The following is a 15537-nucleotide window of genomic DNA, read 5'->3' as shown; positions in this document are numbered from 1 at the left end:
TAATGATAATAATAAAAAAAAGCATTTATATAACTTTGTTTTTGAAGTGCCTTATATATGTCATATCATTTGATCCTCACAGCAACCCCAGGAGGCAGGTGCTATTATTCTGCATTGTACGGAGGAGAAAATTGAGGCTGAGAAAGGCTAAGTAACTTGTCCAAGGTTCCACATCTAGTAAATGTCTGTGGTAGGATTTGAACTCAGATCTGCCTGACTGCAGGTACAGCACTTTATGCCCTGTTCCACTTACCTGCCTCTAATTTAGTGAAGTAGAGCAGAGAAACTACTCTTGTCATTAGTGATAGCCTGAGCAAAGGGTCAGAGATGAGAGGCATAAGCCCCAAGTGATTCTAGTGTTTGAAAAGTACTATAGAAAATCAGTTCGGTTTTTAAAAGAACAGAATGGTTTTGAAACCATTCTGATTTCCTCCACGTCTTCTCTAACATAACAGTTGCCAGTTTTTAATGAAAAATAACTAGGGTGGAAGACAAAATGACTACTTTGGTGAACTAAATTCAATTATTGCTACGGAAGAAAAATTATTAGGAGGCCCCTGACAATTCAGGGAAAACTTAGCGAAACATTCGGTGTAAGAGAGATTAACTTGATATTGGATAACTCAAATGGCCTCTCTGGGTGTCAGTTTCCTCAAGGACAGTATAAAATGAGGGTGTTGGACTAGATGACCTTTTATATATAAGTCTTCAACTTACAACTATGGGAACCCTAAATCTAGGTTAGAAGCAAGGGCTAGAACATGGAGACCTCCTGGGAATCAAGGTTCTGATTCCTGAAAATGATAAAGATATTAGTAACACCATATAAGGCTATAGAAAAGGAAAAGCAAGAATTCTGTGTTATAAAATATTTTCATATCTCTGGTCTGTGCAATCTTACTGGTTTGAACTGGCTTTGTGTAATACATAGGAACCTTACGCTGCTCTCAAATTATAGGGTTTTATATCTAGAGGGGTGTGTGTGTGTGTATGTGTGTGTGTGTGTGTGTGTGTGTGTACATGTGTGCAGTAAAACTGGGTGGGAAAATACATAAGGGACAGACCATCACATTTTCTATAATCAGAAGGGAGTGGTATGTGAATGGGGAGTGGCTAAGGACTCTGGCTATGGGTCTGAGGAGTCCTACCTCAAATGAAGGGGTTACTACCAAAAAAGCTAATGAAGGTCATATCCCTTCTGGGAAATAGGAGCAGAGGGAAAAGCAAATTTTCTAAATCAATAAAAGTTCTTTGTCAATGCATTCAGGCTGTCTTGATATTTATGCGTGCATTTCAGCCAAGTAGGGCACAAGGGGAATGATGAACGTTTGCTCTGTAATCTATACTTTTACCAAATTGTAATACTATGTCCAATATTAAATATTGTAACAGAATCTGGTGGTTACATCACTGACTGCTCTCTTGCCCACTCACGCTCTCTTACCCATCTCATCGTCCTCTCTCACCTAGAATCTACCTTCTTTTATTTATCTATTCACTCATTATCTTTTCTAGTTACAAACCACTCACTTTTTAAAGTCATAAAAGCAGAGAACTTTAGCAATATAAGAGAGAGACTACCTATTCCCAACCTTCGTTTTATAGGTGAGGAAACTAAAGTCCAGAGAGGCTGAGTATCTGAGTAAGATGATCTAATGTCATATGTCAATCTGTTCTACTTTTTTTGAGTGTTAATATTTAAATATGTATTTATTTGTGCTATCCTGTATGAATTCTAGCTTGATTCCCCAGTAGCTAAAGCTCTTGTATTTACTTCTCTGTGTGCATGTTGCATACACCTGGTAGAATAGAAACTATTGAGGGCAGGGCTTGTTTAGTTTTTGTCTTTGGTATCCTTATCACTTAACACAATGCTTTGTGAAATTAGACATTTAATAAGTATTTGTAGAATTTAACTGTATGTCTTTGTGCATATGGGTATATCATCTGTACCATGTTGCCTATGTATTATTATGGGTATTATTATTTATAGATTTATGATATCTGTGAGTGTTAGAGTGTATGTACCTGAGTTTAAGTACTATATTATAGATGTTCTAGATTTATGAATTGTATGTGTAAATGTTATTACTTACTGAGGGAAGATGTCTGTGTGTGTTAAAGTGTATATATCTGAGTGTAAGTACATACCACAGATGTTCCAGATTTACGAATAAAGATCCTGAATTGTGAATGAACTGTATATATAACTAGCATTTATATAGCACATTAAAATTTGCAAAGTGTTTTACAAATATGATTTCATTTAATCCTCAGAACAACCCTAAGAGGTGGGTACTGTTAGTATCTCCATTTTATAGGTGAGGAAACTGAGGCAAATGGTGTTAAATAACTTGCCCAGGGTGACATAGCTAGTAAGGGTCTGTGTCCAGATTTGAACTCAGACCTTCCTGACTCTAGATCCAGCTTTCTAGCCACTGTACCGCCTAATTGCCTTTTTATACTATTTATATACTACTGCCGACTTACTTACATCTTCCAGATAAACACAATGAAACAACAATCCTGAATGTCATACTTTAGAGAATAGGTCAGGAAGAATAGGAACTGCCTAGGAGCTTGTCCTGTTGCCACTTAAGGCTTCATATCTATCCCTGCCTCCACCCTGGTTGAAGCTCCCTACTGCAGCGGAAATCACAATCACCTCAACAGTCTTGAGCCATCTTGTTACCCAGCTTCCCAACCTACTAAATTCTCTACCCCTGAAGCCATTGTGATTTGAGCAAGATCTCTTGCTTATATGTAAACACATATACATTTTATATGTATTTGTATGTCTATATCTATATCTGTATGTATAAATGCATGTGTATACATACACATAAACACAAGAATCTTTGACATGGCTCTTCCCTCCAGTAGTGCATTTGCTAATCCAACCATGCTTTTACATCCTCTACTTCTCTTACTTGCTTTTCAAAATCCTTTTTGAACTCTTCCATGGCCTGAGACCAATTCATATTTTTCTTAGTGGCTTTGGATGTAGGAGCTTTGACTATCTTGTCTTCTGATTGTATGTTTTGATCTTCTTTGTCACCAAAGTAAGATTCTATGGTCTGATTTTTTTTCCCCATTTGCTCGTGTTCCCAGCCAATTACTTGACTTTTAAACTCTTTGTTAAGATAGGAGTCTGTTTCCAATGTGGAGAATGTGCTGTCCCAAGCTTCAGGGGTTTTGTGTAACTGTTTTCAGAGATACTTCTAGGGACCTGTAAATTTTCAGTTCTTCCAAGGTGGTACGATCAAAGGAGAGGTGTTACTCCTTTCCTAGCCTGTGCTCTGGTCTCAGTGACCACAAGCACTCTTTTCTGCCTTGGAACTGTGAGGAGGATTCTCTCTGCAATGCTGCCATGAACTCTGCTATGCTAGTGCTCCTCCTCACCCTAAGACTACCACCCAGGACTGTGACCCCGATCCAAGGACTGACAAAGCAAGAGAATCCTGCCTTAGCACCAGCAAAGAGATACCTGCAATTCCCCTCTGATCAGCCCCTTGAGAAATGAGAGTGATACAAGAAAATCATGAAAAACAAGTCAACAGCTTGCTAAAGGGGTCTAAAAGCTTATTGAAGAAAATAATTCCCTTTCCCTCAATACTGCACTTGCTCAATAAGGCTCATGGGGGGAGGGAAAAGGAAACATATTGAGTACATATTAGGGAAGTATAAAGAAGAGTTGTAACCTGGAAGAATCTGGACCAATCCAGATTCTGATGGGAGGAATAGGACTAACTCACCATTATAAAAAGCCTGTTCTTGCTCCTGTATAGTATACCTGCTCTTTGTGAGTAGAGCAACTGCTTCTTGTGAGAATCATAATGAACACCTTCCTCCTTAAAAAAAAATCCTTAAAATCTAGAATGGAGCAAATGGAAGCTAATGATTTTATGAGAAATCAAGAAACAATAAAACAAAACCAAAAGAATTAAAAAAAAATAGAAAATAATGTGAAATATCTCATTGGAAAAACAACTGACCTGGAAAATAGATCCAGGAAGAGATAATTTAAAAATTGTTGGACTACCTGAAAGCCAAGATCAAAAAAAAGAACCTAGACATCATCTTTCAAGAAATTATCAAGGAAAACTGCCCTGACATTCTAGAACCGGAGGGTAAAATAGAAATCGAAAGAATTCACCAATCACCTCCTGAAAGAGATCCCCAAAGGAAAACTCCTAGGAATATTGTGGCCAAATTCAAGAGTCCCCAGGTCAAGGAGAAAATATTGCAAGCAGCCAGAGAGAAACAGTTCAAGTATTGTGGAAACACAATCAGGATAACACAAGTTTTGGCAGCTTCTACATTGAAGGACTGGAGGGCTTGGAATATGATATTCCAGAATCAGAGGATCTAGAATTAAAACCAAGAATCACCTACCCAGAAAAAGTGAGTATAATCCGTTAGGGGAAAAAAGGGATATTCAGTGAAATAGAGGACTTTCAAGTATTCTTGATGAAAAGACCAGAGCTGAATAGAAAATTTGACTTTCAAATACAAGACTCAAGAGACGTATGAAAAGGTAAACAGGAAAGAGAAATCATAAGGGACTTGTTAAAGTTGAACTGTTTACATTACTACATGGAAAATGATATTTGTGACTCATGAGACCTTTCTCAGTATTATGGTGGTTGGAGGGAATGTGTGTGTGTGTGTGTGTGTGTATATTATATATATATATTATACATATATATATATACACACATACTGTCTATACATACATATATATATATAGACAGAGGGCACAGGGTGAATTGAATATAAAAGGATGCTATCTAAAAAATAAAATTAAGAGGTAAGAGAGGATTGTACTGAGAGAAGGGGAAAGGGAGAGGTAGAATGGGGTAAATTATTTCACATAGAACAGACAAGAAAAAGCTTTTACAATGGAGAGGAAGTGGGTGGAGGTGAGAGGAAATGAATGAATCTTAGTCTCGTTGGATTTGGCTTAAGGAGGGAATAACATACACACTCAATTGGGTATGGAAATCTATCTTACCATACAGGAAAATGGGGAAGGAGATAAGAGAGGGGGGGATGATAGAAGGGAGGGCAGATTGGGGGAGAGGGTAATCAGAAGCAAACATTTTTCAGGAGGGACATGATCAAAGGAGAGAATAGAATAAATAGGGGGTGGGAGAGGATGAAGGAAAATATAATTAGTTTTTTACAACATGACTATTATGGAAGTGTTTTGCATGACTACACATGTATAACCTATATTGAGTTGCTTGCCTTCTCAGTGAGGATGGGTGGGGAGGGAGGAAGTGAGAGAATTTGGAACTCAAAGTTTAAAAAATTGGGACTCAAAATCTTGTGGCAGTGAATGTTGAAAATTAAAAATAAATAAATTAATTAATTTTAATAAAAGATTGCACTCTAGAATAGGGTTCTTAATATGGTATCTATGACCTTTAAAAAAATTATCAGTTTTTCAATATTATTGATTTCCTTTTTAATCTTCTGTATTTTAGTTTATACATTTAAAAAGATTATCCTGAGAAGGGTTCATTAGAACTCTAGGCTTCCCCAGACTGCTACAGTGGTCCTTAACATTAAAAGTGTTATGAAACCTTGCTCTAGAGTGGCAATATTCTATTTTATTTATGTTTTATTAATACATTTTTACAGTAATAATACTTCATAATATCTCTTCCATATTCATAGTCCCTCATAACAACAGTAAAAATAAAGACAGTTAAGCAAAATAAATAAATAAATCTTCCAGTGTTTCTTCTGTCGTATCTTCTCATAGACTTTTTTTTTGGCAATTAGGGTTAAGTGACTTGCCCAGGGTCACACAGCTAGTAAGTGTGAAGTGTTTGGTCTGAGGCTGGATTTCAGCTCAGGTCCTCCTGACTTCAGGGCCAGTGTTCTGATAGACTTTTGACAGAGTTTTGTAGGACTTGCTCCTTTATGCTATGTTAGTTGTCTTCTATCTCTTTAACTCCAACCTAATCACTCTGCCTTCAATTTTTTCTATATTGTAAGAATTCGAAGTTTTTTTTGCATCTTCTACAGAAGCAAATTCAATGAATGCACATCCTTTAGGTTGGCCTTGGTCAAGCTGATCAATGTTGCCTACTTAAAGACTTCCTGGAGATCTTCTTCAGGGATGCTGTAGGCAAGGTCTTTGGATTGGAGACTTGCTGTTGCTCCTACTCCACAAATCATTCTTCCTACTTCTTGAATTTTCTTGTCCTTGACCCTTCTTCCCTGTGTAGTACAGATGAGCACCCAGCCATCAACCTTGGCTCCCCGTTTCTCTTCCAAGGATTTGTTCACATCTGCTTCTGTCTTATATTCAATGCAGACAATTCATTTACGTGACCCATCATTGGTGCAGATCAGTCTCATCTCTGAAACTTTTGGTTTTTTTTAGTGAGGCAATTGGGGTTAAGTGACTTGCCTGGGGTCACACAGCTCAAAAGTGTCAAGTGTCTGCTCTGAGATCGGATTTGAACTTAGGTTCTCCTGACTCCAAGGCTGGAGCTCTACCTACTGCATCACCTAGCTGCCCCAGATCAGTCTCATCTCAATAGCATCTTCAGACACTTCCTTGAGCTCCTCCTGACTTACTTTATAAGGCAGATTCTTGCTAAAGATTGTCCTTGTAGCTTGATCTTTTTTGTTTACTTTTGCCTCTTCCAGTTTCATTTCACAGCCAAGGACTTTGGAGCTGTTGAGTTCCAGAGCCTTTTCCATGTCTTCAGCTGATTCAAATTCCACATAGCCAAACTTCCTGGTGGCACCAATGTGGACATCCACAACTACAAGGTCCTTTTTATTTATTTTTTATTTTTGCAAAGAAGTCTGTGATGCCAGTTTTTTTTTTAATTTTAGCTTAGAAGTGATTTTATTGAAGTTCAGATTACCAAAAAATATATTGAAATTTGTAGATGCTTCAGCTTCCAATTTCTGTTTCTTGGTTTTGGAAGTTTTCTATTTGCCCATTTCTTTTTTCCTCTTCCCTGGTGCTTCTTTGATGGGCACTTCTTTCTCCTACCTATTTTCCTCCTCCTCATCTTCATCTTCCTGCTTCCATCCTCCTCTGATTCCTTGGCTTTCCCAGCTTTCTGAGGAATAGCTTTCACAAAAGCAGCCTTCCTTTTGGAAGATGTGGTATCCTTAGCTTCTTCAGAGTCATCCTCATCTTCTTTATCTTCATCACTGTCATCTTCTTCCTCATCTTCAGAATCTTGTTCGGCTGGAGCAGCTCCTGTTTTTGTGCCTATGGGTGGCTCAAATTCTTCATCCTCTTCATTTTCACTGTTCTGTTCAGATTCACTGTCCTCTTTCTTGGCATTCTTCCAGTTTTTGTCCCTTTGGTTGAGGGATGTGGGGACTGCTACTTTAGCTGGGGTGGCTGCTGCTTTAGCTGGAGTGGCTCTCTTCTTGCCTGGTGTGATGGCAACTTTAATTGGAATAGTCACTTTCTTGGCAGGAGCCATAGCTGCCTTCTTACCAGAAATTATAACTGCTTTCTTGGCAGGTGTGGTGGCAACAATGACTTTTTTGACTGGTGATACTGCCTTTGCTGATATAGCCACAACCTTCTTGACCTTCTTCTAAGAGACTACAACCCTTCTCCACTGCTTTCCTCTTCATCTTCTGATGTGTCCTCATCTTCACTGTCTTCTGTCTCACTGAGGGAAGGAACCATTTTCTTTGGCTTACATTGATTTTTAGCAGTCTTCTTGAGCTTCACCATAGTGGGAGGTGCATGAGTAGGGGCTAAGGGGTATAGATCAGGGGTGGGGGACCTGCAGCCTTGAGGTCATATGTGACCTTCTACGTCCTTGGGTGTGGCCTTTTGACTGAGTCCAAATTTTACAAAGCAAATTCTTTTATTAAGGGGATTTGTTCTGTGAAGTTTGGATTCAGTCAAAGAGCCGTACTTGAGGGCCTTGAGGCTGCAGGTTCCCCACCTATGGTGTAGATCTTTCAGAAGAGGCAATGTTGCTGGTGGCAGAGAATGCAGGGAGAAATGTGTTCAAGAACATCCCTTTGCTGGTGGAGACTGAGACAAAAGACTAAGACCACTAATTCCTAGAATATCTTTTTGCATCTTATTTTCAAGCTTGGTTCCACTGGCTTATTGAGGTCTCATGTGTGCTTCTAATTTATTGTCTTTTTATTTTGTTCAATTAATTTCTCTTCTGCTTCTATTTTTTTTTGGTGGTCCAAATCTACCATTCTCTTTGTTTTGATGAGTTTCTTCATTGTTCTAAATTTGCTACTCTTGTTTGTCTTATTGATCTTTTCCTTGTTAACTTTATTTTTCACCCTTTAACATTTTTTTTTGTGAAGAGTAGGATTTTCAAGTCTCTTCTCTTTACTCCATTGTGCTAATTCACAGCATGGTCTATTTTTCTCTATTATTAGCTTATAGTGCCTGCCTCAAGATGTCCTTTACCAATTTTAATTGATTATTTTATGCTTAAAAATGAGCCTTTATTTCAAGGAGAAGCTTGGGGTCATAGGATCATGGGCTTAATCCTAGAAAAGACCTTAGAGGCTATCTAAAATCACTTTATTTTTTTAGAGATAAGGAAATTGAGGCCCAGACAGGTTAAATGTCCAAGGTCACACAGCTTTTAAGCAGCAGCGCTGGGATTCTAGTCAATGGGCAGAATGATGTGATGAAAAATGCTATCCATCTCCAGAGAAAGAATGTAGATCAGAGCACACTTTAAAGACTTTCTTTCTCTTTCTTTCTCTTTCTCTCATTTGTGTTCTCTTTTGTAACATGGCAAATATAGAAATATATTTTGCATGACTGCAGTTGTTTAATCTATATCAAAGTGCTTGCCTTTTCAAGGAGGGCAGAGGGGAAGGAGAGAGGGAATTTGGAACTCAAAAATTATAAAAAATGAATGTCAAAATTGTTTTTACACATAATTGAGAAAAAACAAAATAAAAATATTCCTAAAGTCATTGGTCAATTTCCCAAAGGTAGTTCATTCTGCACTTTGCTGACACTGATGTGTTTATGATGTATTTGCTCTCTCCATATGTGTCATTGCCACATTGGATCCTGTTGTGTTTCTCTTTCATGCTTATTCTCTCAGTCATGTGTTCCTCATTTGTACATTCACCATGCATGTGGACTTGTTAGACATAGTCATTAAATGTATGCCCCTCCAAACATGTTCTCTAGGTATGTCCACTCTTTCCACTGATGGTGTGTATATGTATATATTTGTAGGAAAGTGTGCTCCAGGTTATAGGGAAAATATTCTATTGTAACTTTTCTTCTTGTTCTATTTCATTAAATAACTTTGCTTTGAAGTAATTGTTTTTTCTGGGTAACAGACTAGTAGAAGTAAACCTATGGATGGAGGCTTGTGAGCTGTGGTTTTAAGTAGATATAGACTTACAGAAAGCCTTGAAGCTAGAGGAGTTTTTCTGAGGGCCCCAGGTGTGAGAATGAGTGTGTCACCTCACATTTGGACTCTGCTCTAGATGACTCCATGATGATGACAAACATCTTTGGCAAGTATAGATCTTCACATCTTATGCCTGACTTGATATTTACAATAAAAGGCTCACTGTAAAAGTTATTTCTATTTTTACATCTTTCAAGGAATCTTTTAGGATTTTGCCATGTGCATAGGAAACACATTGTTGGAGGAGAGTTTTGTGGAGGTCTGTTTCTCTCACAAATCAAGTACTTTTTCTAATCATCAGATAATATGCACAGTGGGATATTGTATTTTTTTTAGTAATGTTTTTTATTTTCCCCCAGAGAATGAGTGAAAAATAACATGAAAAGCTATCAGTCCTATTGGCTTCAAAATGTCTTTTAGTTTCTGCAGAAAATGAATGAAAAATACCATAAAATATTTCAAATATCAGTACTAAGAAATTAGTGGACTTCTTGGGAATGATGAAATCTTCCATGACTTCAATTCAATTCAATAAACATTTTTTTTAACTTTCAGATGTTTCCTGGTTTATTTTGAAAGGTTGTGATTAAGCTTATGTGAAAACCAGTAAGTGTTTTTAATGTGTTTTTAATATGTTTTTAATATAATAATTTTTAACATCCTTCTTCCCTTCCCTTCCCTTCCCTTCCCTTCCCTTCCCTTCCCTTCCCTTCCCTTCCCTTCCCTTCCTTCCCTTCCCTTCCCTTCCCTTCCCTTCCCTTCCCTTCCCTTCCCTTCCCTTCCCTTCCCTTCCCTTCCCTTCCCTTCCCTTCCCTTCCCATTTCTTTTTTCTTTTTCTGAGTTTTGAATCCAAATTTTTTTTTCAGGAGATCGTAAGGTTTTTTTTTTTCACGTGAAAACAATTTTTTTAATGTGTGTTTTTAAAACTTTGGGTTACAAATTTTCTCCCACCCTCATTGAAAAGGCAAGCAACTCGATACTGGTTATACATGTGTAGTCATGCAAAACACTTCCATAGTGGTCATGTTGTGAAAAACTAAGTATATTTCCCTTAATCCTATCCCACCTCCCATTTATTCTAGTTTTTGTTTTGACCCTGTCCCTCCTGAGAAGTGTTTGCTTTTGATTACCCCCTCCCCCAGTCTGACCTCCTCTCTATCATCCCCCTGCCCTCTTATCCCCTTCCCCCCATTTTCCTGTAGGGTAAGATAGATTTCCATACCCAAGTGAGTGTGTATGTTATTCCCTCCTTAAGCCAAACATGATGAGAATAAGATTCACTCATTCCCTCTCACCTTCCCCTACTTCCCCTCCACTGTAAAAGCCTTTTCTTGTCTGTTTTATATGAGATAATTTACCCCATTCTACCTCTCCTTTCTCCTTCTCCCACTATAATCCTCTCTCACTCCTTAATGTTATTCTCCAGATATTACCCCTTCATCTTCAACTCACTCTGTGCCCTCTATCTATCTATCTATCTATCTATCTATCTATCTATCTATCTATACATATATATAAAATTTTTTTTCCTTCAACTATACTAACACCGACAATGGTCTCATGAGTTACAAATATCATTTTCCATGCAGGAATATAAACAGTTCAACCTTAACAAGTCCCTTATGATTTCTCTTTCCTGTTTACCTCTTCATGTTTCTCTTGAGTCTCAAATTTGAAAGTCAAATTTTCTATTCAGCTTTGGTCTTTTCATCAAGAATGCTTGAAAGTCCTCTATTTCACTGAATATCCATTTTTTTCCCTGAAGGATTATACTCAATTTTGCTGGGTAGGTGATTCTTGGTTGTAATCCTATCTCCTTTGACCTCTGGAATATCATATTCCAAGCCCTCTGGTCCCTTACTGTAGAAGCTGCTAAATCTTGTGTTATCCTGATTGTGTTTCCACAATACTTGAATTGTTTCATTCTGGCTGCTTGCAATATTTTCTCCTTGACCTGGGGACTCTTGAATTTGGCCACAATATTCCTAGGAGTTTTCCTTTGGGGATCTCTTTCAGGAGGTGATTGGTGAATTCTTTCAATTTCTATTTTACCTTCTGGTTCTAAAATATCAGGGTAGTTTTCCTTGGTAATTTCTTGAAAGATGATGTCTAGGCTCTTTTTTTGATCATGGCTTTCAGATAGTCCAATAATTTTTAAATTCTCTCTCCTGGATCTATTTTCCAGGTCAGTTGTTTTTCCAATGATATATTTCACATTGTTTTTTAATTTTTCATTCTTTTGGATTTGTTTTACAATGTCTTGATTTCTCATAAAGTCACTAACTTCCAATTGCTCCATTCTAATTTTAAGGAAGTGTTTTCTTCAGTGAGATTTTGGACTTCCTTTTCCATTTGGGCAATTCTGCTTTTTAAAGCATTCTTCTCCTCATTGGCTTTTTGGATCTCTTTTGCCATTTGGGTTAGGCTATTTTAAAGGTGTTATTTTCTTCAGTATTTTTTTGGGTCTCCTTTAGCAAGCTGTTGACTTGTTTTTCATGATTTTTTTTGCATCACTCTCATTTGTGTTCCCAGTTTTTCCTCTACTTCTCTTACTTTGTTCTCAAGATCCTTTTTGAGCCCTTCCATAACCTGGGACTGATTCATATTTTTCTTGGAGGCTCTTGATGTAGGAGCTTTGACTTTGTTGTCTTCTTCTGGTTGTATGTTTAGATCTTCTTTGTTAACAAAGAAAGATTCTATTGTCTGACTTTTTTGCACAGTTTGCTCATGATCCTAGCCAATTACTTGAGTTATAAACTCTTTGTTAAGGTAGGAGTCTGCTTCCAGTGTGGAGAATGTACTGTCCCAAGCTTCAAGGGTTTTGTACAGCTGTTTTCAGAGATACTTCTAGGGACCTGTAAATTTTCAGTTCTTCCAAAGTGGTATGATCAAGGGCAAGGTGTTTGCTCCTTTCCTGGCCTGTGCTCTGGTATATAAGTGACCACAAATATTCTTTTCTGCCTTGGAACCATGAGGAGGATTCGCTCTGCACTGCCACTACAAGCTCCACCATGCCAGCACTCTTCCTTGCCCCAGGACTACCACCCAGAACTGTAACCCAGATCCAAGCACAGGCAAAGCAAGAGAACCTTGCCTCAGCACCAACAAAGAGATCCCTGCAGTCCCCCTCTGATCAGGCACTCAATTCTCCCTCAGTCTGTGGGCTGGAAGCTCAGGAAGCAGCCACTGCCCCAGGGCTGTGCCAGGAGCTGGGACAGAGCTTCTATCTCACTGCAGTCACAGAGTTTTCCTACTGACCTTCTAAGTTCTCTTTGGTGTTTGTGGGTTGAGAAGTCTGGAAACTGCCACAGCTGGCCCATGATTCAATCCTCTGAGGCCTGCTCTAGCTTTGCTGAGGCCTGTTTTACCTGTATGCCCAAGCTGAACTGTGTTCCTCTCCCTGCCTGGTGTGATAGACCTTTCCAATCACCCATCCAGGTTGTTTTGGGCTGGACGTTTGTTTCATTCTCTCTTTTTGTGGATTCTGTTGCTTTAGAATTTGTTTAGAGCCATTTTTTTACAGGTATTTAGAGGGGTTTGGGGGAGAGCTCAAGCAAGTCACTGCTTTTACTTCGCTATCTTGGCTCCATGTCCCCCCTGAACTAGCTTTGTGAGTCAAACTATAGATGATACATAGAGCTCAAACATAAGTACACATATCTTGGATAGCCATTGATAATGGATAGTAAGATGCATAGTGCTAGGCAGCTCTCTATGTTTCACGTTTTTATCTTGGAAGGAATGTCTTGCACCAATAAAATCACAGATACAGGCCAAAATTACAGATAAATAAACAACACTGCCAACAATGAGACCAAAAGAAACCTAAAAGAAACCTCAGTTAATACTCAGTTCCTTACTAAGCAGAGAGGCTTAGCAGCCAAAGTCAACACCAATTTTAAATGTAAACTTGTTTGTAAAGTTTTGCAGAAAAAGAGATGGTGGAAGATCATGAGCAACACAACCTCTAAAAGAGGAAGAATCAATGAAAAAACAAGTTTGAAGAAATCTCAGAGACATGCTTAACTAAACCCCATAATCTCAAGGGCATTTAAGAATGAAAATGGAAGGAAGGGACAATGGATAGATGAAAAACGGAAAAGATCTATGAACACTTTTTATAACGAACTTTTTCTCCACCAAGGAAAATGAAATCACCACATTTGGACTCTAACATCACAGCTTTGGATGTATTGAATTAGAGAAAGTGGAAATGACATGGAACGAAACAAATATGGGAAATGCAGCTGGACTAGACTAACATAGATGGAGGAGGCTGGAACCAACACAGTTTTGAGTATATTAAGATAATTATTCTTAGGATTATGTTTTTTTCTTTTTGGTGAGGCAATCGGGGTTAAGTGACTTGCCTAGGGTCACACAGCTAGTAAGTGTCAAGGGTCTGAGGTCGGATTTGAACTCAGGTCCTCCTGACTCCAAGGCCAGATCTCTATCCACTGTACCACCTAGCTGCCCTGATAACTATTCTTAAGGTGTGTGAAAGGAGAGATATCTGGGATCTTATTATTTTTTAACAAGGTGACTGAGTGAATATTAATAACCAACAACCCATATGCCTACTTTCCTATTCCTATAAATTTTTTATGACAGGAGTCTAAACATGTATCAAGGGTATTTTTGATGAAGATATGAAATGAGAACAGACAGATATTTGCGAAAGGTATTCTGTACCAGACTGTTTGTTTATTGACTATATGCACACATACATAGTATTGGTCTGGTAGAGAAAACACAACCTTGAAGGCTTTCCTCTAACAAGATGTCTTCTAAGCATCTATCAAAATTAAACATGATTCCTTAAAAAAGGAAACAATGAAAATAATATTTCTTGATGGCCTTCTGATTATTAATGCTTGCAAGTGGTATTTGTTATTATCATGAAGCATGTCTAAATAGAAGAGAGACCTCTCTATTGAGGTTCTCCAGAACCTCTTGTTTTTGAATGATACTGTGTCAATTACATGGAGCCACAGAACATCAAAGGGCTTCCTAAATAATAATAAAGCAAAAGAGTTTGTCATAACTACCTTCACAGGAAAAGCCAAGTCAATGAAGAGTGCCTATTGTTCAGACTATGATATGAAGTCAGACTATGGATGATACATAGAGCTCAAACAAAAGTACATGTATCTTGTATAGATGTTGCTAACAGACAGCAAGCTGGGCCCAGAATTGAAGAGAAGGAGGAGAGTGGGCTGGGTTGCCTTTGTGAAACTGTAAAGTTCTTATAGTGACCTCAAGTTTTTTACTGAAACAAAGGTACATTTTAAAAAACAGTAATATTTTTCTAATAATATTGTATGGCTGTGGGTCATGGGTTATTATAATCTCTGAAAATCAAAGTTGAAAATCATCTAAAATACAACAGAGAAATGTATGGTAGGCATGATCAGGCTGTAATATATTATAAATGAGTAATTATAGAAGAGAAACAGTATAAAAGATGCCATCATAGAAATGTATGTCTAGAAAAAAAGGGTCAGTTACATGATGGATAACCTATCGTTGGCTCATATTCTTCATAGATATCCAAACAGTGTAAAGAGAATGAGAGGAAAGGAAAAGGTGCCCTAAGCACATTGGGTGGCCTCTTGGCCAACATACAGGAAGACATGGGCAAGAGTCACGTAAGATAGGTGAGCAGAGACAGGCTATGATCTGTATCCCTAAAGGGAGCGTTTACATGGATGAGATCATAGATCCAATGGAATATTGGAGTAATTAAGTCTATGATTTTTTCCCCCAAAGCATTCAGCATCTTCCTCTGAGATATCTTAAGAATCAATCTCTCAATAACTTCAAAATCATGTCACATCTAGCATCAACTTCCTCTTTGTATGTTCCATCTTCTTCAGCTCTTCTTTCCATCTTTATTTTCTTTCATGGCATTTCTGTTTCCTTAGGCAGCACATTTGGGACTATTATGTTAGGGTTTAAATGTGATAGCTCTGTCAATGATGGAGATGAGTTTGTCATAGAAATCTTTACTGCTTTTGTAAAACCTCTTCAAATTTTTGCTTGTTTGTTGTCTTCATTCCACTTTATCCTTAAATGCCCTTGGGATCATTTGGCTTAGTCTGTTATCTCTGAACTTTTTTTTTAAATTTATTTT

General features: G+C 37.9%; 1 pseudogene; it reads right to left on the bottom strand.

The window, feature by feature from the left end:
• Positions 1-5713: 5713 nt before the first annotated feature.
• On the bottom strand, positions 5714-7726 carry LOC110216153 (uncharacterized; annotated as a pseudogene).
• Between the last annotated feature and the right edge of the window lie 7811 nt (positions 7727-15537).

The sequence above is a fragment of the Phascolarctos cinereus genome, unplaced genomic scaffold, assembly GCF_003287225.1.
Source record: "Phascolarctos cinereus isolate Bilbo 61053 unplaced genomic scaffold, phaCin_HiC Scaffold_1;HRSCAF=81, whole genome shotgun sequence".
NCBI lineage: Eukaryota > Metazoa > Chordata > Mammalia > Diprotodontia > Phascolarctidae > Phascolarctos > Phascolarctos cinereus.
This window is presented reverse-complemented; position numbering and strand designations above follow the sequence as displayed.